The sequence below is a fragment of the Passer domesticus genome, chromosome 3 (assembly GCF_036417665.1).
Source record: "Passer domesticus isolate bPasDom1 chromosome 3, bPasDom1.hap1, whole genome shotgun sequence".
Classification (NCBI taxonomy): Eukaryota; Metazoa; Chordata; class Aves; order Passeriformes; family Passeridae; genus Passer; species Passer domesticus.
In genome coordinates this window covers 119068767-119096602 of record NC_087476.1, presented here as the reverse complement: position 1 = coordinate 119096602, position 27836 = coordinate 119068767, and the positions used below count along the sequence as shown (strand labels likewise).

Below are 27836 nucleotides of genomic sequence, written 5' to 3'. Positions count from 1 at the left end.
TAGTTTTTAAGCAAAACACAGAGTACTCAACCTCTTCCTCATGTGTTTGTGGTTTTCCCTAAACAAGCACTGCTGGGCAAAGTAACATTAAAGCAGCAAGAGCTTGGTTCATCTCCAAAAAGGACACCATGAGATAGTCCATGGCTGCTCCAGTGAGATCCATCAATTAAATACAGCTTCAGTCCAACTCACAAACCACCTTGTATCCAACACGACCAAAAGAAATGTAACTCAGGGCCCAGAAATCTTATGAACCACCAGCTGGGTATTTTCTAAACACGCCATCGTGTTTTCTGCTTCTAAGTCAGTAAAGAAATTCCCATAGATTTAAATTCATGCAGCGCTTGGTCATTTGCTTTTAAAAACCACTTTCATCATCCTCTTAGTCTTTCCTGTGTCAGTAAAAGGCAGACCCTGAAATTATTAGGTTATCTGGGAATGTCCCACCATGCATATGGCTTAGCTGGAAAAAACCTAGGGCACCAGCTCAGCACAGCAATTCCTCTCTCCACCTCCATTCCTGTGTTATTTATAACTTCTACATTCCAATTATTAGATTTCTCACCCATTTTCACAAAGAGCTGCATTTTTGAGTAGGGTAACTCATCCAGAATGTGGCTTTTCCAAAGCCTAGGCCAAGGGTGGATGGAAGAAAATTCAAGAGTTCATGAGTTTTAATTGAATCTGCTCTTCAGACTTCGCAGACTTGTTCTGGTGCAGACGCAGCTGGTCACTTTGAAAAGTGAGGAATGAGCAGCAAACCAGGGATTATGTTCTGCTCAGGACTGGAATAGCATCCTGAATGTTGTGAGGGCTTTACAGGACAGCCAATATGTGTTGGTGCACCTGTGTGCTCTGATCTGTGGGGTCAGCAGCTGGCATGCCACTCCTTTTTCTGGGGAATATGACTGCCAGCAGGCCAAGAGCCCTTCAGCTCTTACAGCCCAGGCACTTATTTTACTATGAATTCTTAGACAGGAAATTTTGACTATAGAATTACCTGAACTTTTTCATAAATAAAAGAAAGTAATAGCAAAAACATTCTGATGGTGGTAAATAAATATAAAGTGATTAAAAATCTGAGTAGGATGAACAATATATTTTCTGTATACGCCACAAAGGGTGCTCTGGGTTGAACCCAAATGAAATCCACAAGAGGAAATGAACTGGAGCAGGAATCAAAAAGGCTCCAGGTCAGCTGGGTACCTTCTAGAAGTACAGGAAGGACTTTTCTGACGTAGGCCCTCACTGAAGATAACCTTTACTCGGATCCACCCCTCAGCTTTAGCACAACTCATCCATTTCACACGGAAGAGACCAGGACCTTGTTTCACCAAGCCACCTTGTAAAGTTGTTAGAAGCCTCTGCATTTCACCCTTTGCCATCCAGATCACTGAGCAAGGCAAAGATCCACTTTCCAAACACCTCTAAGAAGTACTTGTGGATGGACTGGTGGAGGACACCAGGGACAACTTGTCTGGCAGGAAGGAAAATTGATGTATTTCACTCCTTATCAACACATTTCCAAAGAAACTACCCAAAAAAATTCCTTCCACAGCCACTGAGCATTTAAAGGACAATATTTAGTATCACCCTGTTCTAGAAGCTATCTGTGGGCTGACCTTCACCAAAAGAATGTGAAAATACAGGGCAATTGTCTACAGTGGTATTTACCTTTTTCTTCAGCAGAACAAAACAAAAAAGTATTTTTTAATATTTTTCATGCACTCACGCAGAGCAGAGTTCCAATAAAAACCAGGTGCCCTCAGAAAGGAGTTCCCCATTTTCTGGTCTTCACTCTCTCATGACCCAGCTTATGAGAAACAGAGCTCTGGGCTTTGGGAACCCGCTGTGTGTCAGGGAAGGACTGAAAGCGGAGACGCTCCCGCTGCCTCCGGCCTGCCAGACAGTTGGCTCTGCTTTGGATGAGGACACTGCTTCACATCTTGACCCTGGCCATGACCCTCACTTGGCAGGAAGTCCCAGGCAACCTGAATGCCCTCAGTGACATCACTGTTTACTTGGGCAGCAAACTGGCAGTGCCAGGTGGCACATGGCTGAGGGGCATCATGGAGACAGTGCCTTAGTTTGCAACCCACAAGGAAACTTTCCTCAGGAAAAAATGGACAGCTCAGACATCACTGGGTCATTCAAGAAATGCTGTTATTGCCTCTGTGTGACCACACAATTTATCAATATCAGTTTACATCTGTTGTATTAATTTAAATTAAGAGAGCTACAGCCAAGTTTGGGAGGGTGGGAGAGGGACCGGAGGCTCTGTGCCATGGCTCTGGACTGGAGTTTCTGCCCCACTTCCCACTCCTAGCAAGGCGGTGTCACACAGAAATGATGGCCCTACATTACTTTTAGAAGGAGGGCACCCCTGAGCCTGCCCTTGCTACAGAGCTGCCCGCAGGCCTGACACACTTCCATCCGGAGCACATTCCTGCTCCTGCAGCGTCTCCTGAGATGCGATAGCTCTGACCTCCTTACAGGAGGAGGGGTGCCAAGTAAACAGGCCTGGCTCACCAGCCCGCCAACTGCTGTCTCCCCTGCCCTTCTATTTTACCTCTCTGCTTCCACACCCACCCTTCCGAAAGGTCCCAGCCCAATCAACCTGTGATGAGTGGGAGTGAGCCAGAGCCTCGGCCCATCCTCCCTTGCCGGCATCCCTGTGAGCGAGCTCCCGTTTCCTTCCCACAGGGAGGAGGCTGCGACGCCCACCTGGGTCATGCCGCAGTGCTGAGCCGGGGCACAGCCAGAACAAGAAGCAGCCGTGGGAGGCCGAGCACACTCACGGCTTGGCAATCCTGGAGTGTCCCTGAGGGAGAGGGCACAAAAACAGGGAGTAATGTCAAGCTACCCTGATCTACGCCCAGGCAAACCTCCTCCGTGTTGGAGGGCTTTATGTAAGGGCAGGGAAAGGCTCCACCACTCCCAGCCAAGGAGGAGAAATCGAGGACAGGCTGTGCACAGGCACCTCCTCCCTGCTCGGAGCTGCTGGTCGGGGGAGGCTGCCTGGTGACAACTTCCAGGGAGGAAGAAAGAGACTGAGCTGCTTTGGCTCTGCCCCCAAACTGCAGAGCAGCGGTGGGAAACCGCACCCAGCGAGACGCCCAGGGAGAAAAGGATGTTTTGTTGTGGAGGCTTTTGTTCTGGACTCTGTTTATTAGCGATACTTCACAGCCAGGCAGGCAGAGCAGGGAAGCAATTTAAAGGGCCAGCCTAGAGTAAACAACCTGCTACGCCATCGGCAGGCTTGGAATCAGCAAACAAACAAACAAACAAAACCAAATTCTGGGGGCAGGGATGGGGAAGGATTTGCTGACACCCTCCATAAGGCAACAGAGCTGAAGCAACAGCTGGTTTCAGCAGCTCCAGCCCCAACCAGAAGGAGCAGCGCCAAGTCGAGACACGCAGAGACTCTCATTAGGAGGAGACACAAGGCAGCACTAATTACCCCACAGCAATGCCGAGGTGATCCACCTGCTCCCACACAGGTACCAGAGATTCCCCAGACCTCCCTCACTGAGCGAGCTCTGCTATAGGCAGAGCTGCTCAATCTGCTCCTGAGATGTGGACAAAGAGCTGGCCTTATAAAGAAGAATTTAAACCAGAACTTGGATTTGGGCAGTGTGATGGTCCCAGAGGAGGCACATCAAAGCCTGCTCCAGAACAAGCACCTCCTTCAGATGCTGGAGCCCAAGCCACAGCCAGGATCATGCAAAGCTTGGCTCTCATACTGGAATATGTTATAGGGACTATATGGATTCTAACTGTTCTCTCTTGAATGAAAATAAACCCAGAATAACCAAGAGATTGAGACAACTTTTGCTTTGGGGAGATGAAGACAGTACTTTTCTGTGGGTGAGGGAATGCCAGCATTTCTCTGGATTAGAGCTGGTTGGAAAGTGAACTGAGAAATGGAGCAGTTTTATACTCAACACCCACTTGAGAACAGAGGTGTTAAGAATTGTCCTGCAAATCAGCACAGCCTGCAGCAGCAATGCACATGGCTAAACCAGAAACATGGCTGAAAGCAGTCTGGAAAAGGATCCCTCCCCAGGAAGAGGGAAATGTCAGATGTCACACGAGTAAATCACCAAGTCAGTTAGCGTAAGGCACGATTCCATCAGGCCAACAAGATTCCTGGTGCAAGTAACCAAGCACAGCTTGAGCCACTGCTTCCCAAAGAGCAGGAAATGTGTCTCATCCTCCCCAGGGGACACACAGCACACATCATCCACTTCCTGGCAGAGGAATCAAGAGCAGCACATCCAAACTGGTCTCCTCTAAACTAAACGTTTAATGGGTTAGTGGGCACTGACCAGAGGAACACAACAGGTAAAACTAAGCAGGCTGCCTGCATTTGCCCAAATGGAAGTTTTAAATGGACACCAGCTGTTAATTCCTTTCTACATTCTTCACATTTTTTTTGGCCAACTCCCGACAAGACTAACAGAAACCTTTCCCCTCCAACTTTCATCTGATGCATAGATAAAATAGTCAGGCAAGAAAAAGAAATCTATCTTATTATTGTCTTCATTTAAATGCATGCCTGTAAGTCCTCAGTGCATCCGTGCCCTTTGAGATGGGTTAAAGAGCCTTAATGCCATCTAAATTAAGTCAATTTGTTATTCAGAATATTTGTGAGCAAACAATTTGCATCCTGGGAGGAGAAAGCACACAGGCCAGAGTGTAAAACCCTGGGAAATAAGATGATAGACGGGAAGAAAAAGCCCAAAAAAAGCTATGTCTTAAATAACTCTGGTCGGTATTTTGGCTCTTTGATGTTTCTACTATGGTTGAGTCTTTTTTTTTTTTCCTTAATAAATATTTTAGTGCACATCCTTGTGTGCAGATTCATGTGAGATAAGAGATATTTATCATTTTATATATGATAGAGTGATGACTCTTTCCAGGTTTTCCATGTCAGTTTGCTAATCCTTGGAGTGTTGTCGTGTCCACCATCCCCAAGATGTTACTCCCAGTGAGTCCAGCCAGGACACAAACTCTGGCCAGCCCTGATCCCTCTAGCTTAGACCTTGGCTACACAGCAAGCCAAAGGCCTTTACCAGGAGCCAGGGCCAGGAGAAGGGCTCCTCAATTCCTGGGGCCACAAGAGGAGCTCAGATGTGATTCACAGTTCTGGATTCTCTAAGTAAAACAGGCAAATAAACACACCAATGACATTGGCTCCTCCAGAGCACCCAACTATTGTTATTGGCACTTGGATCCAAACAGCTTCTGGCCACACCTAAACACAGCCTGGCCTGCACAGGACCTGCCCTGCACACCCTGGGAAGGGGAACGGGTCCAAAGGGTCCCGAAGCTTTATGGTCCTTTGCACTGACTTCCCAGGGAAATTGTACAAGCACTGTCACAACAAGGGCTCCAACCCAACTCAGGAACAGGAGGAACCACGCTGGAACAGTGGGATCACTCCAGGTGCACAGCCCAAACCTGCCCACAGGCCCCAGCGTCGCAGCAGCGAGGAGGAACCTGCATAAGGCAGGGATATGTGAAATATCTGATTCTTGTTTCATTCTGAGCTGAGGTTCTTGTCTGGGAAATGGATCCTCAGCTGGCACAGCCCCAGCCCAACAGCTGCATTGCTTTTCTACCTCCACAAACACTCGCAAAGTTCGCCAAAGCCCTGTTTGTGCTGGCAGACAGCCAGCTCTGTATTATTGTGTACTATTAGTTCATAGTGAGAAATGTGCACTACAGGAAAAAAAAGCCCCGAGAAGCTCAGTAATTGGGCACAGATGTTGAAGATTTATGGAGCTGTCCCCAGTGGACAGGATCTTACAGATTGTTTCTATCACCTGTTTGCTTTTGGAGTTTTTAATAAGATAACTATGTGTGCTATCCTGGAAGAATATTCCAGAATTCCTCCTTCAAAAACCAATAACTTTTGATCTCCACTTGTCTCCTCTCAGTCACAATCTCTCCTCAGAGTTCCATAAATGCCACTTGATATTCATTTCATATTTAAATACGATCTTGGCTGTTGTTTTCATTACCCAGCAACTTTCAAATGCAATCAGACAATTTCATTCTTACTTCATGGCCCGGAAAATAAACCTCACACATCATGCCAAGTCCCCAGCAGTTAGAATCCATGATTAAGTCTCTCAATATTCCAAATACCTGATAATCTTCACCTTTTTTCCTATTTTCTGGCAAACAACATGTGCTCAGCATTTTTGGGGACTGCTGCTTGCCCAGTGCACACACCTCACTCAGCTTAAGCTGCCTGCAAAAGTATCTCAGTTCCCTTCCAGATTTCTGAATCTTGGTCCATTAAATTAATTCTGCAAAATATTTGAAATGTGCAAAACTCTGCAGCTGACAGCAAACACCACAAAAGTGAAAACACAAGGAAATCAGTGGCATTTTTCATAACTGACCTGTAATGGTTTTGCCATTTCAAATTACATCAGGAATGATTTCTTTCCACCAGCACAAAATGGCAAAACAAGGTGCATTTCACTCAGAAATTGTTTTTCCAAGCATTTGCAAGGGAGGATAAATCACCAAAAAAGGTTGTATCTCTGCAAACCAGCATGTGGAACCACTGAGTTTCTGCTCTGACACCCATCAAGGAGCACCCAGGCTCCCTCCCTCCTCTCCCAAGGCACACCTCAATTTGGCTGGATAACCTGACATTGCCCTTCACCTTTCCCACAAGTCACAGCTGCTGATAAATTCTTCCTGAAAAATGATTTCATCCTTCCCGACAACGTGGGTTACACAGCACAGATCCTATAAAGGTCAGGACCTCGTTACAGATTTAGACACCCAGTTCCCATCCAAAAAAACAGATAATCTGGTAAATTTGGAGGGTTGGAAACATATCTATGGAGATTATGTTTTTCCCACAGCTCTGAAATCGACCTTATCAGCTACAATTGTACTTTAAGCCCAAAAAAAAGGTTTAAAATGTTTTATTATTCCTGTTTACATGAGTTCACACAAAATTACTACAGCCTCTACACTGAATGTGGGAGACATTGAAGAGAGCACTCAGGTCAGGTGTGTCCACCTCCGCTTCCTGAAAGGAATTCAGCTGGCAAAAAGCACCACAAGGAAAAGACAAGTAGAGAAGTAGAGGAAAGCAGAGAAAAGCTCCACTTCACACCATGTTCTGTCATGGCCATCAAGCCAACATCTGCCACAAAAAGCAACTGCCTGTTCTCTCTGGTTTCTTGAGTCACACTCCCTGCATTCAGGGCTCTCTATGGAAAGGCTCCACCTTTCCCTGAATTACAGAAGAGCAAGGCCTGGAATTATCTTGGGTTATGGAAATACATTAAGTAATTCCCATACAGGAAGAAAGAGACATCCTTCACTTGCCATGATCACTTGCCTTGGATCCTAAACAGATTGGGCCTTATGTCAATGTTATCTTATTTCATGTACCTAAATGATTCTTTAATTTAATAAGCACTAAAGCATTACCTAGGGAGAACAAGTACAGCAGGGGTGATACGGTTATGAAGGAATGCTTGCAAACAAGTGGTGGAATCTTCTTTAGCTTTGACTTTTTAAAAAGCTCAGATTCTCACAAATTTCAGATTTACACCTGCAGAACTACATTAAAAAAAAAAAACAACAACAACAAACAAAAAAAATTAAATAAATAAAACCAACCAACAAAACCCAGAACAGCCCTGGAGCCATTTAGAAAGCGCTAATCCTGATCATTTTCCACCTAATGACTGTTTACTACACAGCCCTTTTAAATGCCTGGCAGCTGTCCAGATCTTCCTGCTTTTCCTTTCTCCCACACGTCCTTCCTGACAGCCATCTTGGGCGAGGACAAACCTCCGGAGGAGAAAGCTTTCTGCCGCCTTTTCAGCCTCTCAAAGCTCCGCTCCCGGGGGAAATCCTGAGCCTTCTTTCACTTTCAAGGCAAAACTGAAATCTCCAAGCTTTGAAAGCCTCACCAAATGAGACCACGGAGCAGAAAAATTAAAACCAACCAGAAAACTTGGGTTTTTTCCAAGGATTTCAAAACCAACATTGGTTTTAAATGAAGTGGGACCAGCTCTGTAGTTCTCTGACCCCTACCAGGAACAGATTTGAGCAGACCCACCCCACCACTTGTTTCAAATGCCATTCACTGTCACTTGGCATTCCAAGCTGGAACAATTATTTGTGGTCAGATGCTCTCCCTGCTCCCGACCAGCTGTGCTTTGATCTCCTCCTCGTAGCTCCCATGGATCTGAAGGAAGCCCAGCTCCCCTCCTTACCAAAAATGCAGCGTAACAGTTCCTTGGGGAAAGTGCAGCCCCACTGCAGCTCCCAGACCTCACACAGGCCTGGGATGGGACCAGATGTCTCCTGGAGCCCTGACCACCATCCTCTCCGTGGCTTCCACCCACACACCGGACTCCAGAAGCCCCGGTGAAAGTGAGGAATGAGATGGAAAAGCACAATGGGACTTTCAACTGAAAGGATCAGGTCAGCACTGTGTCCCTTTTTGATAGGAATTGGGATAAGACCCAACACACAGATTTGAGCAAGAATTGTGGCTGCTCCAGGAATAAAGCAAAAGCATAACCAATCCAATGAGCTACAATTAATATTTGAAATTAAATCAGTCCAGCCCATATTCAAATCAGGTCACCAGTAATTAAAGCATCCTTATTTGGAATGGTAAACCCAGAGAGCGCCTGGATCAGAGCATTTCTCAGAGAGAATATATTAATGGCAGTGTTTGGAAATGCATGATGCACTCGTAAGAGGCTTTAATATAAACCTCAGGATTACACTATGCCAGCTTTTCAATTATTACACTCTCCATGAAAAGCCAGGCACTGGCAGCAAGAGGTTAAAGCAGACTTGGAGCATGGCTTTGCCCTTTCTCTTCCAGAGGATCCCACTGTTGGTTCCTACTCCTGTACCACACGCAGCTGAACAGAAGCACTCAAGGTGGGATTTTAAATAAAACATCTCTATTAGTGATGCCATCAATGCCAACACAACACACAAGGGGAAGCATCATAACTTCACCAGGGACAGCAAAATCAGCCGGTGTAATTTCTAGAACGATCTGCTTGGTTGGCTCCATCTTAACACTCACCACACCCCAACTCAGCCACTTTAATTCCTGAATGGCTGGAGTTTGCTTTCCGTTCACATGGCACTGCACAGCAGGCTCAGCTGTCTGGAGACCAGGGATCTCTCCCTGTAAAGCACATGCAAGTGAAGGATGGAGACAAAAAAAAAAAACCTGAGTAAGGCTGAGGGGAGGTGGTGAGCAGCAGAGCGAGGTAATGTGACTGAATAAGTAAAAATGCAGAATTTTTAGATTGTTCTTGTTCCAAACAGGCATCTCAGGAAAAGCTCCACGCTCTGGTTCACTCTAGAGGGTAATGATGAATGCAGGCTGTGTCTGTGCTGCTTTTACAGCAGACCCAGAGAGAAATCTCCCATTCCCACCCACTGGAGCCTGGTGTGCAGACACTCAGAGGCAGGGCAGGAGCAGAAGAGTTGAGCCCTTTCCATGAGAGCCCAGGAACCTCATGGACACACAAGTCCTGCTCCCTCCAAGCATCCCTCCTGCAGACCCACCTGCCCTGGAGCCCCTCTGGGATCTCTGGACTCTGCAGATATCCCTGTTCTCCAAAACCAGGCATTCCCTGTGCAGAAGAGGGAGTAAAACCCAAATCACCACAACCCAAGCCATACATGCATGCCCACAGCCCCCAGCTCTGCTCCAAAAGGACTTCCTTCTCTCCAACAGCTCCCAGCACAGCAAGCTCTGTAATCCACAAGGACACAGGGCACTGCAGCAGCTTTGGAAAATCATCAAATAAAAGGTTACCTGCAAATCCTAGAGTTTATTTTTGCCCCACTGCAGTGCTGTTCCTTGCACTCCCCCAGCACTTCCAACTCACACAGACTGGCACAAGAGAGCAGAAAGGAAATCCAGTCCTTTTCAATATTCCTTTCTGACATTCCACCATCCTAATGCAAGTTCCAGGCAAACAGAGCCTTCCCAGAGTAGCAGAGAACAAATAGAAAACAAGCTCTGGGCAATAGATGAACCTACAGGATCCACTTTGGTGCTTGTCCACCTGCAAGTGCCGGAAGGACAATCCCTTCCCTCAGCTCTTCCACAGGAATTGCTGGGAAGGTGCTGGAGCTAAAAAATCCCTCTGGTGAACCACAACAAAAAGATATTTGTGCTGACCACCACATACTTTTTTACCAAATACATTACAAAAACTAGCACCAAACACATTTCCTACCTGAGCTAGAAACATGAAGAGAAGAGTATTCCCCTGACCAGAAATTTTAATTTAATCTACCCAGAACAGCCTGTGGAAGGACAGACCCAAACAAGCCATATTTGACACAGATAGATTAGACAGATGGTACAATGTGGTATAAAGGGGATTTGTGCTTGCTTGACTTTGGCTTGGCTGAATTACTTATTAATTGCAGATACACAAGAGTTGTACTGAGTGTTTTACAAAGATTTAATGCCTATTAAAACTTCACACCATTCAAAGATACCATAAGTTCTGTACAACAACAGAGGGGTTGTTTGGAGCTCAGTTCTGCTGCACACCCTAGGTAAAAGCAGCAAAATTACCAATGCTGTGATGCTACAGAAGCTTTGAGCTACCTGTGGTTTTAGGGAAATTAGCTGAAAGATGGATAAAACCTCTGAATTCCTGAAGGCTGCTGAAAATCTCAAACATCACAAGGAAGGCACCTTGCTATGTATTCCTCTGCTCCCTTCCCCAGTGGCTGCTATTGGATTCTTTCCAGGATCCTGGTGAAGCACAAGATTTAAAGAAGTTGTTGCAGGGAATACAGGGGGGTGAAATTCAAAACAGGGGAGCATTCGAGCCTGAGTTAATGCCAGGAGCCCACACATATGGCAGGAACAGCCACACTGAACACTGATTTTAACCAGGTCATTTTCCCTAGAGCTTCTCATCCTTCGGGATCAGCATTTCTGGCACTGACTGACACCACCCCAGCCCCATCCAGCACTGGAATTCCACAGACTGGAGCACGCTGGGACCGGGTGGGTTTGTTGTCCTGAGAGCTGTAGCACAGCAAGGCACCTCTCCAAGCTGGCCAAACCCAGAACAAAGCAGGGCGTGGGTTCCAGGCAGGAGGGGGATCTGGAGAGCAGGAAATTACAGAGAGCCTCAGACATTCTGTGCAGAGCAAGGGCTGCCAGCTCCCACCTCCCCTCCGAGACGGACCCAGGCAGGCACCGGGGCTGGCATTTCACAGGACAAAAATGACTCCTTACTCACAGCCTCCTCCCAGGCCAAAGCAGGCATCCATGACCTCATCTCCCACCGGCACAAGGGGAGGGTCTGGGCTCCTGTGGGGAAGTGTCAGTCAGGAGTAACCCAAGCACAGACAAATTAGCAGCTAAAATAGAACAGCCACTCGCAACTGTCCACCAGGAGAGTCGGTTGTGCAGGGGAATAAATAAACCAGCAACAGGACAGACTGTGAGTTTGGGGAAATGGGTACTTGCATTTCCACTTTACTTCTCTGATGTTAAACCTTTCCCTACTGATTTGTGACTCTGAGTGAGCACAAACAACACATTAATTAACCACTTCTACTGAGGGGTACCAATTTAGCCTCACCATCACTCCTTTTAGCAACAAAACTGGCAGAAAATATCAAAAGCAATATTTTACCCCCAATGTAATTACTTCTGTAACTCTGTAGGTCTCATTTGGGAAAAAACCAGCACTGAGATCCCAACCCTGGGCCAATTCCTTACCTGCAGCAAAATGCTGGAAGTTTCATTTTCACAGGTGTTGGACACCATCAACTCCCATCAAAATTAATTTGGTCTCCAATGCTCCAAGCCTGAGGCAAAACTCTGATCTCCCTCCTTCCATTATCCCAAACAGTCAGCCTACAGCAGCTGTGTCTCTAGCAGGGATTTTGGGATACCTCACCCTGCCCAAGCTTTGGGAAGGCTCACAAGGTCAGAGCAGGGAAAAGAGTCATCATCAGCTCTGCAAGTCTAGGGAATACTCACAAAAATTTCAACCAAGAAAAAAATCACATCCATCAGTACATTTATTTCAGTGCAAGTGAAACAGGAAAGTGGACACAGTACAAAACATCCTGGGAGGAGCCCTGAGAGCAGCAGGTGGTCACAGGGCTATGCAGGAATTCTCTAGCCCCGGAATGCTGCTATAGGGCTTTGTCTGACCTTTATTTTTCCCCATTTAGGGCTTTTTCCCCAGATCACAGGGCCCATGAGCCCACATCCTACTCCCAGGAAGGCTCTCCCAGTCTGTGTCCTGGGAATTCTGGTCCTACCTCAGCCCTCACTGCTTTACTCTGACAAATGAAGACATGGACACATTTGCCTGCAGGAATCCATGCCAAGATTTGGAGAAAAGAGGCTCTGAATCAGCAAAATTACAGCCATGTTTGAAGCTCTGCAGGAATTACAGCTTGGATTTGCCTGCTCCTCGGGCAGATTTTCTTTCATCAAGACTAGCACAGCTCCCTCTCCTCCCTCCCACTTGGACCTGCTACTAAATTAATCAAGGATGGTTTATGAGCAAGTTGATGACAAGGGACCTGCAATTCAGCCCTGCTGAGAACAGCCAGCCATAAGTCTGAACTTATTTTTCTTTCCCTTCCAGAGCAACGCTCAGCATTCTTCTTGACATAACTTTCAATTTTGCTCACCTTTCCAAAGCTGGTCTGGATTTTTTCAATGAAGAATGGGCACTGAAGCCAAGGTCCCTTAAGATATTCCAGATACTTTTACTTTCATAGCCTCCTAAAGTTATCTGAGAAAACCCAAGAGCTGGCTGCAGCAACCTGGGCACAGACTGGCAGATTCATGAGGACACTGTGATTTGAAAATTAAAATAACTGAATAACACTGAAGGAGACAAAAGATATGGGAATGCCAGACAGAAAGGTGAAGGTGATTCCTGGCAGGAAGCATCAGGATCACTGCCACCAGTAGGCAGTGCCATCACAGCCATGGAAATGCATACCTGGACTATCCAGAGCTGACACCTCTCACCTATCTTCTTCATCCATAACTCAAATGTAACAGAGGAGAATAAAAATTAATTTATTTGGGAGGCCTGGTAACCTCTGTTATCTCATGTGAGCGTGCTCTGCCCAGGAAACAATGCCAGTGTGCAGAATTTAATCCCTGCTGGATGTTACTGAATTAAAATAATGCACTTAACTGCTCACCCCAGCACCAACATGGTGTGAGACGTGAGTCAACATCTCTGTATGTAAAGTGGTTAATAGGACTCAGGTAAAGACATTAGGGGGACCCTGGTGGCCTGCAGGGCAGCACACATGGACATTTCACCACGTCAGCATGGCCTTCCAAAGACAAACCACTCAGTTCTCCCTGGATTGCTAAAGCAAGGGGAACTAAAACTCATTTCTGTGCAGACCTCAGCTAAGATGTCTGCCTTTGGGGTGACAACAGGCACAAGTGCCACACCTGAGGGACCTGCTACAAATCAAAGCTCAGGAATCCTGGCACCACTGACAGCAACAGGTGACCTGGACAAAGGAAAGACCACTGGCTAATTGAGAGACCCTGACCAGCAGCCAAAGGCCACTGCAAACCAGGACTGGATCCTGGTGTGTGACCTGCCATGCCATGCCCACTCCACAGCATGGGGTTTTTTTTTTCTGGGTGTCTCATCTGTGACTGAAATTTGTGTCCTTTTGGGTTTCCAAGATTTGGGCTTTGTGACCAGAACAGGGTGGCTGGGTGCCAGGAGAGGTAGGAGAACACACAGGGACCTTGCCTTTCTTGGAGCACCTCCTAAAGGAGGGAAGGGCTCCAAAGGCAGCTGCAGGGCACGGAGGGGGAGCGTTAGGGCGCTGAAGTGCTGCAATCCCAAAGTGATTCCAGACACAGCGACGACACGGAGATTTATCAAGCTCTTCCCTCACTGCCAGCCTTCTGGCAGCACATGTCCCCACAGCCAAAATGGCATTCCTGCTGGGGGAAATCCAGGACAAGCCTGTTAGGCTATGGATAATACTGTCAGAGACAAAAAGCATTCTGGTTTTGCCTTGTTGATCCACCTGCTCCAGGATTCTCTCCCAAGAGGACTCCAGCTGTGATGGATGATCATCAGAGGGGTTTCCAGCTGAACACAACTGGTTGAACCCAGTAAGCTAAGAACTGTTAGTGCTGGTCTCCCCCCTAGAGAAAGGGAAAAAGGATCTCCTTTCCCTTGGAACTTCTAAGGCAAAGAGAGCAGTCCTGCCACCAGTCACCTGGACCCATGGGATTATATGGTCAAATGATATTTTTGATACCCTTATTTTTGGCTAAGCAGTGTTTGCTGAAAGCCTTCCTGGGCTTCATTTCCATGATAAAAGATGGGCATTGTTTGGTTCCCTCCTTGCCTCATAATATCATTAAGATGACTATCAAGCCACATGATAAATCCATTTTTCACCATTAAATCTACAATGGTCATTTCTGTTTGCTTGTCCTTTATTTCACCCTGGAGGAAATTGTCTTTTCCAATATGCCTTTTGTTGATGGCAAATGGAAGGAAATTATTTTGCTGAAATGGTATTTTATTATTAAATTTTGCATTAGTTAATGCACAAGAGCATTGGAAGGGGGAGGGGGGAAAAAAAAACACCTGCCTTTCAATTTGTGCATTCTTGAAGCGTGTAGGCTGAGGATATCAGCACTTGGAGCACACACCCCAACTTGCCAAGCCCTTGATCTTCCCAGAGTTCAATCCTCAGGATGCTCCCACCCTTGTAAGTGGCCTCCCAAAGGCAATTAGTGGTTTGCTGCAATTTGCAGTGCTCCTGCCACAGGCACGGAGCCCACAGGCTGTGCCCACAGCCCTGGGAGAGAGGCAGGTCTGCCTCACACCCTCTGCCAGCTGCTCCCCAAATCCCTGTCTGGCAGCCTTCGGGATCAGAGCCTTGTTCTGATGAAACACTCTCAATGCAGTTTTCTACTTAAATCCTGATGTTTCCTCTCGCTTTGCTTCCACTCTTATTTTCTCCATTTCATTTTGGCTACTCCTCACTTTCTTTTGATCCACTTCCTGCTAGTTTTTCTCTCCCACCCACTTGTCCTCTGTGTTCAACAACAACAGCAGATGATGGGTGAAGAAACAGGGGTGAGGAAGCCTCAGCTCAACTCCCACACAGCTCCAGCCTCGGGACTGAGCCTTTGACTCGTTCAATATTCAACTCTTCAGCTGAGAATAAGCAAAGGATTTCTCTGTTCACAGCTATTTTTAACACTGCAGAGAAGGTTTAATATTTGAATATCAGAATTGTAATAGCATTTGCAAGAGGAATGGCCTATTTTTAGCAAAGCACTGGCTTTATGGATGCCTCACAATCACAGCACTGTAACAGGGAGAGGCGACCAAAGAGGAGGCTGTGACAGAGCTCTGTGCAAAGGCTTGTTCTTCCCATTCCATTTTGAGTTCTGCATGGATACAGAGCTGGGGAGACTTACCATAGTCTCCAGCAGAAACCACCATACACAAAGCACAAAATTCCTAATTATGAAAGCTTTCCAACATCCAGCTGCTAAACCCAGTCAGGTGTCACGGCTAAAACCAGAATTGGGAGGTCAGCAACACACACACAACATCCTTTTTTCCCCATCCCTCAGCAGCCCTTGAAATTAAAAGCCATTAAAAAAACCTACATCCCAAACTCCCAGCTAAAATTAACCATAGGCTTGTATAAAAATTCCCTCAGCTGCATTTCTTCTGGCCTTTGCTGGGTTTCTGTTTGCTGCAACACTCAAATTACAAAGCCTCCTCCCCCTTGTTGTTGACACCACAAGACAGCCCCTGGCCTTCCTTCTAAACCCAGCAACTCGGGAACAAGCCCATGAATTTGGGTTGTTTGGATTCCCTCACCACAAAATGCAACTTTGAAACAACATACTTCCAAACACAATGCTAATCCCATTCCAGTCCATCCCATCCAACCCCATGGGATCCCCTGGCTCCCATGGCCACCACCTGCCAACATCAGGAACAGGTCAAGCAAAATAACTCCATGTCAACAGAGCCAGGAAAATTCCTTATTGTCCCTGAGGAGACCTGGGTTCTCTAGCAATAAATCTAGGAAAATGTGCCAAGAGCAGTCACCAAACACAGGGGCACACGATTTCCCCAAACATGTCACTTCTGGGAATTGCTTCATCAGTCCCTGAAGGAGAAAGGAGAAACCCAAACCCCAGGCAAGACTGAAATGGTAATTTCACTGATGGAGGAGCTGTTAACAGTACTTCACAACATTATTATTATTATTATTATTATTATTATTATTATTATTATTATTATTATTATTATTATTATTATCTGCAGTTAATTTGGAGCTTCCCATCATAACACCCTGATTCCCAAACCACCACCCCAGGGAACAGGAAGTTCTCTATGGCAAGTCACATCCAAGACTTTTCCAAGGAGTAGCAAAGGGTTTTCCAAGTGATTCTTGTGGAACAGATCCCTGAGGTGCAATATTCAAGGACCAAGTATCAGCACAAAACCCACGAGCCTCTAGAGGCAGAACCCAGCATCCATCCAGCCTCTGATTGCTGACACACCCTGAAGTCCCACTATTAACCCAACAAGGCCACCACTGACCATGTCCCCAAGAGCCACATCCACATAGCTTTCAAATTCCTCCAGGGCAGCTGTGCCAGGGCTGGACAACCCTTTCCAGGGAGAAGTTTTCTCTGCTATCCAACCTAAACCTCTCCTGGTACAAACTGAGGCGGTTTCCCCTCTGCAGAGACATGTGCAGGGAGCAGGTGATGATCAGTCAAAACCAGAATGGGCAAATTTTTAAAAGGAACAAAGATTTATTTCTTCTGATGACAGCCCAAATGGGAAATCTTCTTAAATTTTAACTTAATCAAGGAAAGAAATGGCGTACCAAACATTCCAGTCTGCTACTGTATGCTGAGACCAATTCAGGGAAAGAGGAATTGAGTGGTATATTCTAATTACTGCACAGGTAATGTCAGTGCTTTGTGCTTGGGGAAAACAAGATTATAATTTGAAACACTGAGACAAGAGACTTGGTCATTTGCAAGGCACAAAGCAAATTCAAAACCTGCTTTGTTGCTCCAGTAATATTTGCATAATAGTTATTTATATGTATGATGAGTGGAGCACAGTTTCAGGACAGTTAGCTAAGGTGAGTTGCCCTGCTCTTTAATCCTCTAATAACATGCTTGGGATGCAATTTGGGAATTCATTCCCCTCTGATGGAGCAGCTGTACTGCTGCATAGTGACCATTTCTCAATGCTCATCCCCATCAAATTGCACTGTTTTGATCAATCCACAAAGCAGAGCATTAAGAATGCATACAAGGATAATTTTGTGCCTTGTTTTATGTATCTGCATGCCCTCCTAGGTCTCCTTTAGATATGATGGTCAAGCTACTAAACCCCAGCAAGGGGCCACATTTGTCCCAAAATACACATAAAATTGTAGTGCTAAGTCTGCTACGGGCGCCGATCTAATCGAGTTGGCTGAAAATTAATTTCAGGCCCAGGGCTCCTCCATGGCTCCCTGGATTCCTGCCACAGCTTATGACAACCAGAAGTTAAAACTGCAAACAGCTGTCCTCCTGTTAGAGGCACTCTGGAATAACATGGATGTTCTGCTCAGAAAACTGCCCTAAAGGTGACGCGGGGGTTCATCGCCCCGTGCCAGGAATCCGAGGAACTTTGGGACTCTCTGAACTCTGCAGCAGCTCTGCTGTGCCACTGCAGCCCCAAGTGATTCATGTTATTTTCTGCTGGTCAGCAGCAGCTGTAGAAACATCCCTCAGCACTCCGCCTCACCCTGGAATGTCCATGTGCTCCTCACCTGTCAGCCCTGCTGCAGCCAGCACACCATTTGTCTTCACTGGGCTTCTTCCCACTCCTTCAGAGGAGGATCCTACAAAGCCTCCAAAGTTCTGGTTTGCCTCAGTGAATATCCAAGCAGGCATTTCCAGATCCCGCTCCAGCCCTGCAGCTGATCTTTGCTGCACTTGCTGCAGCAGCATAATCTCACTCAGGATTTACTACCTGATTAGGATTACTCAGACTAAAAACACAGCTAGATAAGAGCTGTGTGCTCCCTGTCACCTGCCCACGGAGAGGGATCACCATCCCTGACTCCGACATTTTGGGATCTTGTCACTTGTTTTACAATCTTCACATTTCTAAAATGGTTGTGAAACATGACTGAGCAAGACAAAATTATCTCAGATATAGGCTGGGCTCAATGATCTCAAAGATCTTTTCCAACCTAGTTAATTCTGTGATTCTGAGATGTTCTTGTGCATGTTTCTCTATGAAGAGGATTTAAAACCTCAAGTCCCAGACTGTGATGATGTAAATGGACACATCAGGGATGCAGTTGTGTAACTTGGCACAAGTGGGGATTCAGATACTTCATTCTCAAGCTTCACAGAGCAAGAAGAATCACAGTACTGCAATGAAAATGAGAATGGAAGGTCCTTTTTTTCTTACTAAACAGTGAAGAAGCAGTTTTGAGCCTCATTCCTAAACTGGCAGATAGCACAGACCATTACTGCACCATGGGGACTCGTCTGGGGAAAATATCTTTACTTCTTTGTGGTATATGTTTAATGCAAAGTCACCTTATTCTTGTTTGTCTAGCATACAATGAGAATAGATCTCTAAAAATAACCTGCTTCCCCCCTCTTCCAGCTCCTCATGGCAGTTTCACTTATTATTAGCCATTATTCACATCTCTTACATAAACTGCAATTTCTGGAAATTTTTATGCCTCCTGATACAAAACCTGAAAGTGCACAAGACTGGAGAAGGCAGAGCCCAGTGAAACTCCACTGGATTGCTGTTTTTCACCTCTCTTTCCCTCTTTCCTGGGTTTGATGTCATCATGTCCCTCCTTGGAGCAGCAATAAAGCTCCTTTACACACCCGGGCGCTGGGAAGCTGCAAAGCTGGATCAATGGGGCACCTGGGGTCAGGGAATCCCCCGGGGGGCACAGGGGTGGGGCTGCTGTGCCACCTCCTCTTCCCCAGCCAACCTGGGAGCACAACCACAGCGCCCCACTTCATCCTGAGTGCCACAGCTCTCCCTTCCCGAGGGATTGTGCAGCAGGGGAGCAGAGCCTGGCAGCTGTGGCTGAGAGTCCTCTCCACGGAGAACCTCAGCAGCACAGGGGATATGACCCCGCTCCCAGCACAATCCCTGTGGATCTAATTCCTGGGGCCAGGGATGGCAGTCCTGGTCCAGGCTTGTTGGGATGTCATCCCTCAAAGGGCTCAGGAGCTGAAGTGACACCAGGCTGGCAGTGCACACCAGAAGCTGGGGGATATTTTCCAGAAATGACCTCCAATCCATTTGCCTTTCCAAGAGCGCAGCTCATCCTCAAATCTGCAGGCACCAAGAGGTCACAACTTACAGCACTCCAGACTTTTTGTTCTCAAGCTTATGATTCCCTGACAATCTCACTTTTATTTTCCCTTTCACGCAGCTCCTTGTGCAAACACACTTCCATGGAATGGTTGTTTGGATCCACACTTTCCTCGGGCAGCCTCTCACCAGGGCTAAACAACCACCTGCTGACTCAGGATCACCCAACCTTGCTCCCAGCCCAGCTGCCCCCGCACTTTCCTCACACTATCCCATTTAGCAGCAACTCATCCTCTTTCTGTAAGAAACTAATTCAGGCATCCCAGGTTTAATGTTTAACTGGCTTATGCTAACCACTAAAGCTGCACAATCAGATTCTTCCCTCGACAAATTTGACACGGGGCCGAAAATCAAATTTGCTTCTTTTCCCCCTTAAACAAAACCATCTACGGTCTGCAGTGGTAAACCACTGCTCATTTGAATATCCAAACACTGGCTGTTTGCATCCAGGGGCTGGTGCCAAAAGCCTGTCACCCACAGCCAGCCCAAGCACGTCTGAGGCTGCTGAACTTACTCATCTCTGCCTTGATACTTCCAGACTGTTCAAGGTGAATTTGAAGAGGCTCCTACTGACCTATACTGAGGTAAAACCCATCTCATTTCTCATTCAGGTGATGATGAGGATGACACCAATGGCTTTTCCTGCGCTGGGACTTGTGTGGTTTCACAAGGTTTTTCCCTCTTACCTGCAGCCAAAGACTTAAGAGGGACATGACTGCTCTCAAAATGTAAATGGAATATATTACCAGAAAAACCCGCCTGAATCCTCAGTCAATAATCCATTTTTAGGAAAGAATTTGTGCGAAAATGAGGTAAGTGATAACTTTGCAGATCTCCTGTTATCCACAGTGCTATTTTAGGGAGAGTGTGACTGCATCGGGCTTGTCGCAGAGTCCTGCTTCCAATCTCCTGGCAGCTCCCCAGCACATTCCAGTATTTAACGCACAAGGCTCGTTGGGATGCAGTCCCACTTATCTCCCAGACACATTGACTAAGACTTTCCCACATAAACTGACCCACCCTTTAGTGGCAAGAGGTCACTCAGTACAATCAGCCTTCAAATGAGGAAAACAATCAGGAAAAGCTTCTCCGATGCCAAAAACACCAACAGAATAAAACACAACAGGCTCCAGTGTTTGTTTTATGAAAACTTGAAAACTGCAAGGCAGATTTTTTGACTTGTGATTATCAGTGTAGCCCCACCAAAGTCAGCCAGATTTCTTTCAGTCTCAGGACCCAGCCTCCTAAAAGCATCTAAAATTGCTATAAGAATACATTACTCTAAAAAAAGGTTAAAAATAAAAAGGTAGTACTTAATCGATTCATTTTTTACTATGATGAAATTGTGGAGAGTTATTCATAGTATTATGCTCCAAAAAAGGTCACAGTATTTTACATTGCAAAAAAAGAAGCAGCTGTTAAATTGACCAGGTTATCTTTATCCCATATGGATCCTACATGACAAAGAATTCCTGTTAACTTATAGAGAACTCTCCTGACTCCTTCACTGCATGATCCAGGCTCTAGCAAAGGGTGATCTACTGGATGATCCTCCTGTATCAAACATCCAGACTTCTATAAGGCAGATCTAGGCCCAATTTCCCTTTCCAAAAATTAGCTCCAAGCTGCATTCCAGTGTTGCCATAAATGTGTGTGCCACTGGCACCCCGGAGCCACGAGCCATCCACCCCATCTGCAGAGACTGGTGCAGATGACCCTGAATAATTTTCATGAAATATTTGTTCACTAAGAGAAAAGTCAGTGAAAGCCTTTGACAAGAAAAATCTCGCCATTGGTTTAGCTAGTGACAAAAGCCAACACCTGGAATGCCCAAATCCAAAACCTGTGAGTGTTCAAATAAATGTATCTACATTGAATTAGTTTACATACAACAGACAGCAACTTTTCCCTTCCAAGCCAAAAAAAACAGAGGAGCTACTTGCTATAATTAGCTGGAGCATTTGTGGTGTCTAGGCACTAAGCAAAATTGATTTAATGAGTGGGAAAAATCAGCTTTTGGTCCTGGTGCACAACCCCAGAGTGATCAGCTCCATTGTACCCCGGGCTCTGCCCACGCTGCCAGAGCTCACCACGCACAGTTTCCTTGCCCTTGCAAACACAAGGCTCCCTTTTATCATGCAAGAACCAAAAGCAGATACCCATGTCATTCCCTAATAAATCAATCCATAGAGCAATAGGATTAATTCAGAACAAAAGGCAGGAACTTACAAAACCAAAAGCTGCAGATCTGGATTACTGCTGGATGGCAGGAAATCCCCACAACTCCTTGTAGAAGACCTTCACCACGTTCTTGGGACACTACTGGGGCTGAATCCCACAGCAAAAACTAAAGATTTCCCAATGAAGCCTGTAGGTCTGGCTTGGGAAAAATGTCTGCCTGGGATAAAGTGGGTAATCAGTATAACCTTAAAATGTCAGGGCCAGGCTTGGAGAGGAACCTCTGCGTCACCTCGGAGCACCTCCCACCCAGGCCTGGCCACTGACACCTCCAAGGAAGGGAGAAAATGGAAAATCCAACTCCACATTTTGGGGTGGGGCACGATCCTCCCTGATCTCTGCAGGCACCACTGCAGCCCTGCCAGGGGATTTTAGCACAGGCATGACCTCAGTGTGATGCTGCTTTACAAAACCTCAAAGCAAGCTGAAAAACCAAAATCCAGAACTAAAGGTGTCTGAGTCCCCCCCCACTGAGGGCAGGAAGGGTCACAACAGCCACTCCAGCACTTCCTACAAGACTGAACACACGAAGCATAAATGCTTTATTCATTAAGCTGGGTACTTCAAACCCATTATAACCCCATGCCAGTCGCTCATGTGGGTAGTGGGGCTTGGCTGGGTGGCTCCAGGTCTGCATCTCTTCCTCTCTGGTCACATCCTAAATCTGGGTCTGCAGCTACATCTCTTCCCAGACCCCACATTTCATGCAGAGTAGCAGCTGCCCATTCCAGGGATCATTCCACGTAGTATTGAGACATGATTAACGAAACCAAACCCAGTGGTCACACCAATCAAACTGAGCTGTCAGTCAATCCTTATTCCTGTCTTAAACATAAAAATACAAACACTTTGTTTTTCAAGGCAAGCCCACAGCTTCTCTGATGATTTGCATTTGTGTTTCCTATTCTCACAGAGAAGGAGAAACTGTTTCCTCTGGTGCACAGCTCTGGACACATGAACAAAACCCGAGATGAAATCCAGGAACATCATTCCTGAACATGTTTCACAGATCACAGGCAAATTGCTCAGCAGGTCTGGCTTCTTCTCCCAAAAAGGGAACAGCCTATGTTTGGAAAACCAGTAAACAGAAAACCTGCTAAATTTGGAACATTTACCTGTGAACAGTTTGGTGGCAGAGTATTTTTAGCTCTCAGGACAGAGTGTTAATGGCACACCTCTCCTGTTCCAAGGGCACGGGTATGACCAGCGAGGCTATTCCCAGCATCCAACAGGTGTGGATCAGCATCTGCTGCCACCAGGGCTTGACATGCAGTGCCTCTTCTGCTCAGTCCCCACTGCCCTCTCGACATGAGGCGCTGCTGAACAAACCAAACCAACTCACCAGTTCTTTTTAAAGTTCTAACACTCAGCACATTGTGGAATAAAAGTGGCTGCGCAGCAGCGTGAATGTGTTCCTTTGGTGGCAGTGGTGACACACCAAAGGGGTTTCTGGTAGGCTAAAACACATGCATCTTAAAAACAAATACAAGTTTGTGCAATGTAATAGGAGAGTAAATATCTCAAACAATCAAATAATATATTAAGAGAATAGCAGAAAAGTGAAAAAACATGACAAAGTAAGAACATCCTGAAATTATCACTGTTCAACGAGAAAAAACCTCACAGAGAAGATGATGAGAAAAATGTTAACAGTGATGAAAAACAATAGCTCAATATAATCCTCAACCTTAATCTGTCCTTGGGTACAGGGAGATGTACACAATCCCGGAGTACAACCTTTATACATTGGTGCATACCTTTCAATAATCACATACATTTCACTGCAAGCAGGAATAACACTTCCAAACACAGCCCTCCCCAGCCATAAAATCTGTTATGAACTCACCCCTTGCCTAACAACATACATCAAAGCTTTTTTCCATGCAAAATTGGCCTTTTTAATGAGGAATGGACAGTAAAAAATGTGTCTGGGATTAAGAATACATGAAAAAGACATAAAGTTGGACAAAAAAGAAAAAAACCTGCCTGCTTAAATATATATAGAATTGATCTATGTCACTCTGATCAAGCTGTTGAATAAGTTAGGGTCTACTGGGCATAAGAAGAATTTTTCTTATGTCTTTCTTTTTTTTAAAAAAAAAAAAGTAATCTCTCTGAAACCCTTTTTTCATTACAGGAAAAGCCTCCAAAGGTCCAGCTGTAACTGCTGCGACGTTGTATTCATGTTCATTAGAAAAACAAATTCACAGCAGATCATTTTAAGAGTAATAATAAAAGGCTGACAAACGAAAACCACATGTGGGTGGGGGGGAAAGAACCCAGCAGTGGGGGAAGCAGGCTCCAAACCAGGCTCTGCAGGACACGGATCCCAATGGATCACACTCCCCTCGGTGTGGAGCTGCAGCTCCAACACTTGCTTCTCCACGCAAGTGGTATCTGGTCAGAACAATCCAACATGAGATGGTTTCTCAGGTTTAAAGCAAAAGAAGGCAACTGGATTTTCACATTTCACACCTCTAAGCCAGATTCCTGCTGGTTTCACTTGGGAAAACTGCCATGAGCCTCGGCAGAGGTAAGGGTCCAACGTGCTGGCAAAGTCCCCAGCTCCATCAGCTGGGAACAGGAGCAGCCCACAGCAGGAGCTGATATGCCAGGAAAGCCCTTATGGCTCCACAGGGCTCCTAGCATGGAGCACGGGCCTGCTCTCATCAGGAGTTTCCAGGCACCACAGGAAAGAGCCTGCACTGCTCCTCTGCCCAACCTCAGCTGAGCCAGAGACATCCGAGGGCAGCTGGTGGCTCCTTGCCCTGACAGGTCACCTGTCTGGCCCCCGGGGCTCCAGCACTTCCAGAGTATCCCTAAACCCTAGGGAAAGGGCAATCAGGAAGCCTGTAGCCACAGACACCAGCCTGGGCAGGATTTAGTCGCTGACTCATGGCTAATGGGCAATGATAAACTGTTGTACTGGTTGTTCACTTGTGCCCAGATCAGATGACTAAGGAATTTAGGTGCCTATAGAGATTAACAGCCTAAATAACTTTTGCAGTCTGACCCTTAAACATCTGCATAAACACACTTTCTCCTCTGTGCTCCATGAAAGATGTCCACGCACTCCTTGCTAATGAAATACAATTATTTTGCAGGTGATCCAACTACAAATATTTCATCCCACATGAAAAATAAATCCTTAGTCAGGTGACGTAATGCAAACGAGCAATCCAGGCCCATCCAATAAAGGGGGTTTAGTTGATTCCATTTGATAGACGATGAAGGAAAAAGACAACATCTTTCATAAAATGGTTTGTACTCCCACTCCCCAGGGGCTCTTGGAGGAGCACACAGCTGTACTCTGGTCTCCATATATGCAGCAAGAGGGTTTTGCCCCTCTCTGCCCCACTCCTGTGTGCAGGCAGGGCTCAGTGACACACAGCAATTCCAAAAGCTGCAGGATCCGTGCCACCACCGAGATGAAACAGCATCTCTAACGCTCTTTGCCACATGGCTGCTGCAAGCTCCTATTTATCCCAAAATGCTGCATCCTGCTTTAGTGAGTGTCATTTGCTGCACTTAACCTGCATTACAGAAAAACCCAAAGCGGGTTCTGTTCCAGAACCTGACCTCCTGATTCCACATCCTTAATTCCACACTTATGTTCCTGAAGTAACAAAATACACATGAAGTAACAAAATATTCCCGATTTTCTTGCCTCTATAGAACTAGTTGTGACACATGAGCCAGCACTTCGTGCCTCCTCACAGCCCTACAACCACTGCTAAGTCATGGAGGCATCACTACAGCCATTTCTGTTCTCCCCGGAAACATGGAGGGAAAAAAAAAACCTGCTAACAGATAAGAACAATTCTTTAAAAATCACACCCCGCTGCCATCACCCACCTTCCCAGCCCTTTATCCCATTCCATTTTCACTCCTGTCTCTCTCTCCAGAGCCTTCTGAGCATATACAAGTCCTTCCTCCAGCGGAGCTTTCCTGCAATGGCCTGAGGAGTCACAGCCTCCCCTGACATTTCCACACGGCTTGCTATCTCTCGGAATAAATTCCTCTCCCTGCCCTGCCTCTCCAGCCCCGGCTCCGGGGAGGATTGTTCCCCAAGATGCCTGTCAGCACGATGCCGGGCTGCGGGAATTCCAGCCCTTTTCCCGAACAGTTCAATAATCAGGTTTCATAATGCTGGTATCCTGTCAATAGAGGTCGAAGGATGAGCCGAACGCTCCGGATCTTGACAGTTTGTGTTTATTCCCTCTCCCTGCAATCCTGATCTGGAACATTTAGCATTTCTACCTACACAACAATGCAGAGCACAACGTAGAAACACAGATCACTACTCACCTTTAAACAAGAATGCAATTTCATTCACGATTAAGACATCAACATCACAAATTCAATGCTCGCTCTAGTTCTGTATCATCACTCCAAAATGAAAAACATCAGCTGCTGAATGAAACGTCAGCCCCGGTTGCCATGAACGAGGGTTTTTCAGAGCTGCTGCAGTCTCACAGTCTCTAGCACAAGTCTGCCATATTTTTTTTTTGTTAAATCAGGCCTGTACCCACCTAACAGCCAGAGCCAGCCCCGCCACAACCGAACCGAGCCCACGCATTGTGCCGCTGACTGCGGGCACCGCGGCACCCGCGGCGATGGCCGCGCCCGGACCGCAGCCCGCACCCGGAGCTCGGCGGGGTCAGCGCGGCGCTCCCGCACACAAAGCCCCGCAGCGGGCCCGGCTGACAGCGCGCCGCGACCCCCGCGCCGCCCCCCGCGCCCCGCCCCGACCGAGAAAAATAAAGGAGGAATTACATCCGTCTAGCAAGGAATACCGCAGGAGCAGCAGCCGAGCCGGGCTCTCCGCACCGCACCGCGCGGGGCGTGCGGCTGCGCGGCGGAGGCGGCACCGCGGGCGGGGAGGGAGGGAAGGGGAGGGAGGGAAAGGGGCGGCGGCCGCCGCTGCCCCCGGGGACGGGCCGGGGCCGCCGCAGGGCAGGGCAGGGTAGGGCGGGGCGGGGCGGCTCTGACAGCGCCGAGCCCGCTCCGCGCCGATCGGGGCTGCGGAGAGGCTGCGGGCGCCGCCCGCGCTGCGCACACGCACCCGGCAAGAGGGGCCGCCCCCCATCCCCGCTCCCCGCTCCCGGCTCCCCGCTCCCGGCCCTACCTCGGCGCTGGCCGGGCGGCGGCTCCGCGCTGTGCGGAGGGAGCGGCGGTTCCCGCAGCCCGCGCGGCGCTGCGTGAGCTCCGCCAGCCCCGCCCGGCGCGGAGCGGAGCGGAGCGGAGCGGGGGGCGCGGGGCGGGGACAGCGCGGCAGGAGCCCCCGCCCCGCGCCCCGGCCCTGCGGCGGCCCTGCGGCGCGGGGGGCTCGGCACGGCCCGCAGCGCATCCTCACCTGCTCCTGCTGCTGCTCCTGCTGCTGCTCGGGCCTGCCCTGTGCTCACGCCAGGTCTTCCCCCTCCGCCGGCCCTCGCTCGCAGCCCTCCGTGGGTGTTATCCAGCCACTCCCGGCTCCCCTTCCCTTCTCTTACATTTATTTGGTTATTGGGTCTCTCCAGCCTCCTTGCTCCTCCTCCTCTGACACTCTCTCCTATCGCAAAGACAATATTGGCTCGCCCCCAGCATCCATTTCCTCTAGCGCTGCTCTCCCTCCCGCTGCTCTGTCATTCCTAGTGGAAACCCCATCCCGAGTTTGACTTCCTCCACTGCAGTCATCCTCTCCTGCTGCTCCAGTCCTGCCACCTTCCCACGTAAACCTCCCTTTGTCAGTACAACCCAACCCCTGGAACCCAGGTCCAGCTGCCTTTGTGCCACACTTTCCCTTTTCCTCCTTTCTTGGGCAAGATTTTTGTCTGTCTTTCCAGAGAAAACTGCCACCCCACAGCCAATGCGCCTCTCCCTCTTTCCCCTCTTCCACAGCCAAGGTCAGAGGCAGGGACTGCTGCTTCAGGTTTCCTTTGCTGATCCTGGCCTCCCTGTGCTCACCCTCCTCTGCCCATGCTCCCTCCCTCCTGTCCACTCTCCCTCAGCTCTCACTTGCAATACTGCCATGGATCAGTGCTATCCATGTCTTTTATCAAAAAATCAACAAACCACTCTTGGATTCATTTGGCTCCTTGGTTATCACTCCCTTTTCTCTTGCTCTTCATCCCCACTCTCATTGCTATTTAACTGCTG

General features: G+C 47.5%; 1 protein-coding gene across 5 annotated transcripts in view; it reads right to left on the bottom strand.

Annotated features, from left to right (window-relative positions):
* Positions 1-27211, bottom strand: part of SPTBN1 (spectrin beta, non-erythrocytic 1) — a 115832-nt gene extending 88621 nt beyond the window's left edge. The window contains exon 1 of one of the 5 annotated variants that reach the window (XM_064415515.1): positions 27055-27211. The gene's annotated coding sequence lies outside the window, so the exon portion shown is untranslated. Of the gene's footprint in view, positions 1-26006; positions 26139-26230; positions 26360-26474; positions 26629-26826; positions 26974-27054 lie in introns of those variants that run through there. The other 4 variants (XM_064415517.1, XM_064415516.1, XM_064415519.1 and 1 more) reach the window with 4 other exon arrangements.
* Between the last annotated feature and the right edge of the window lie 625 nt (positions 27212-27836).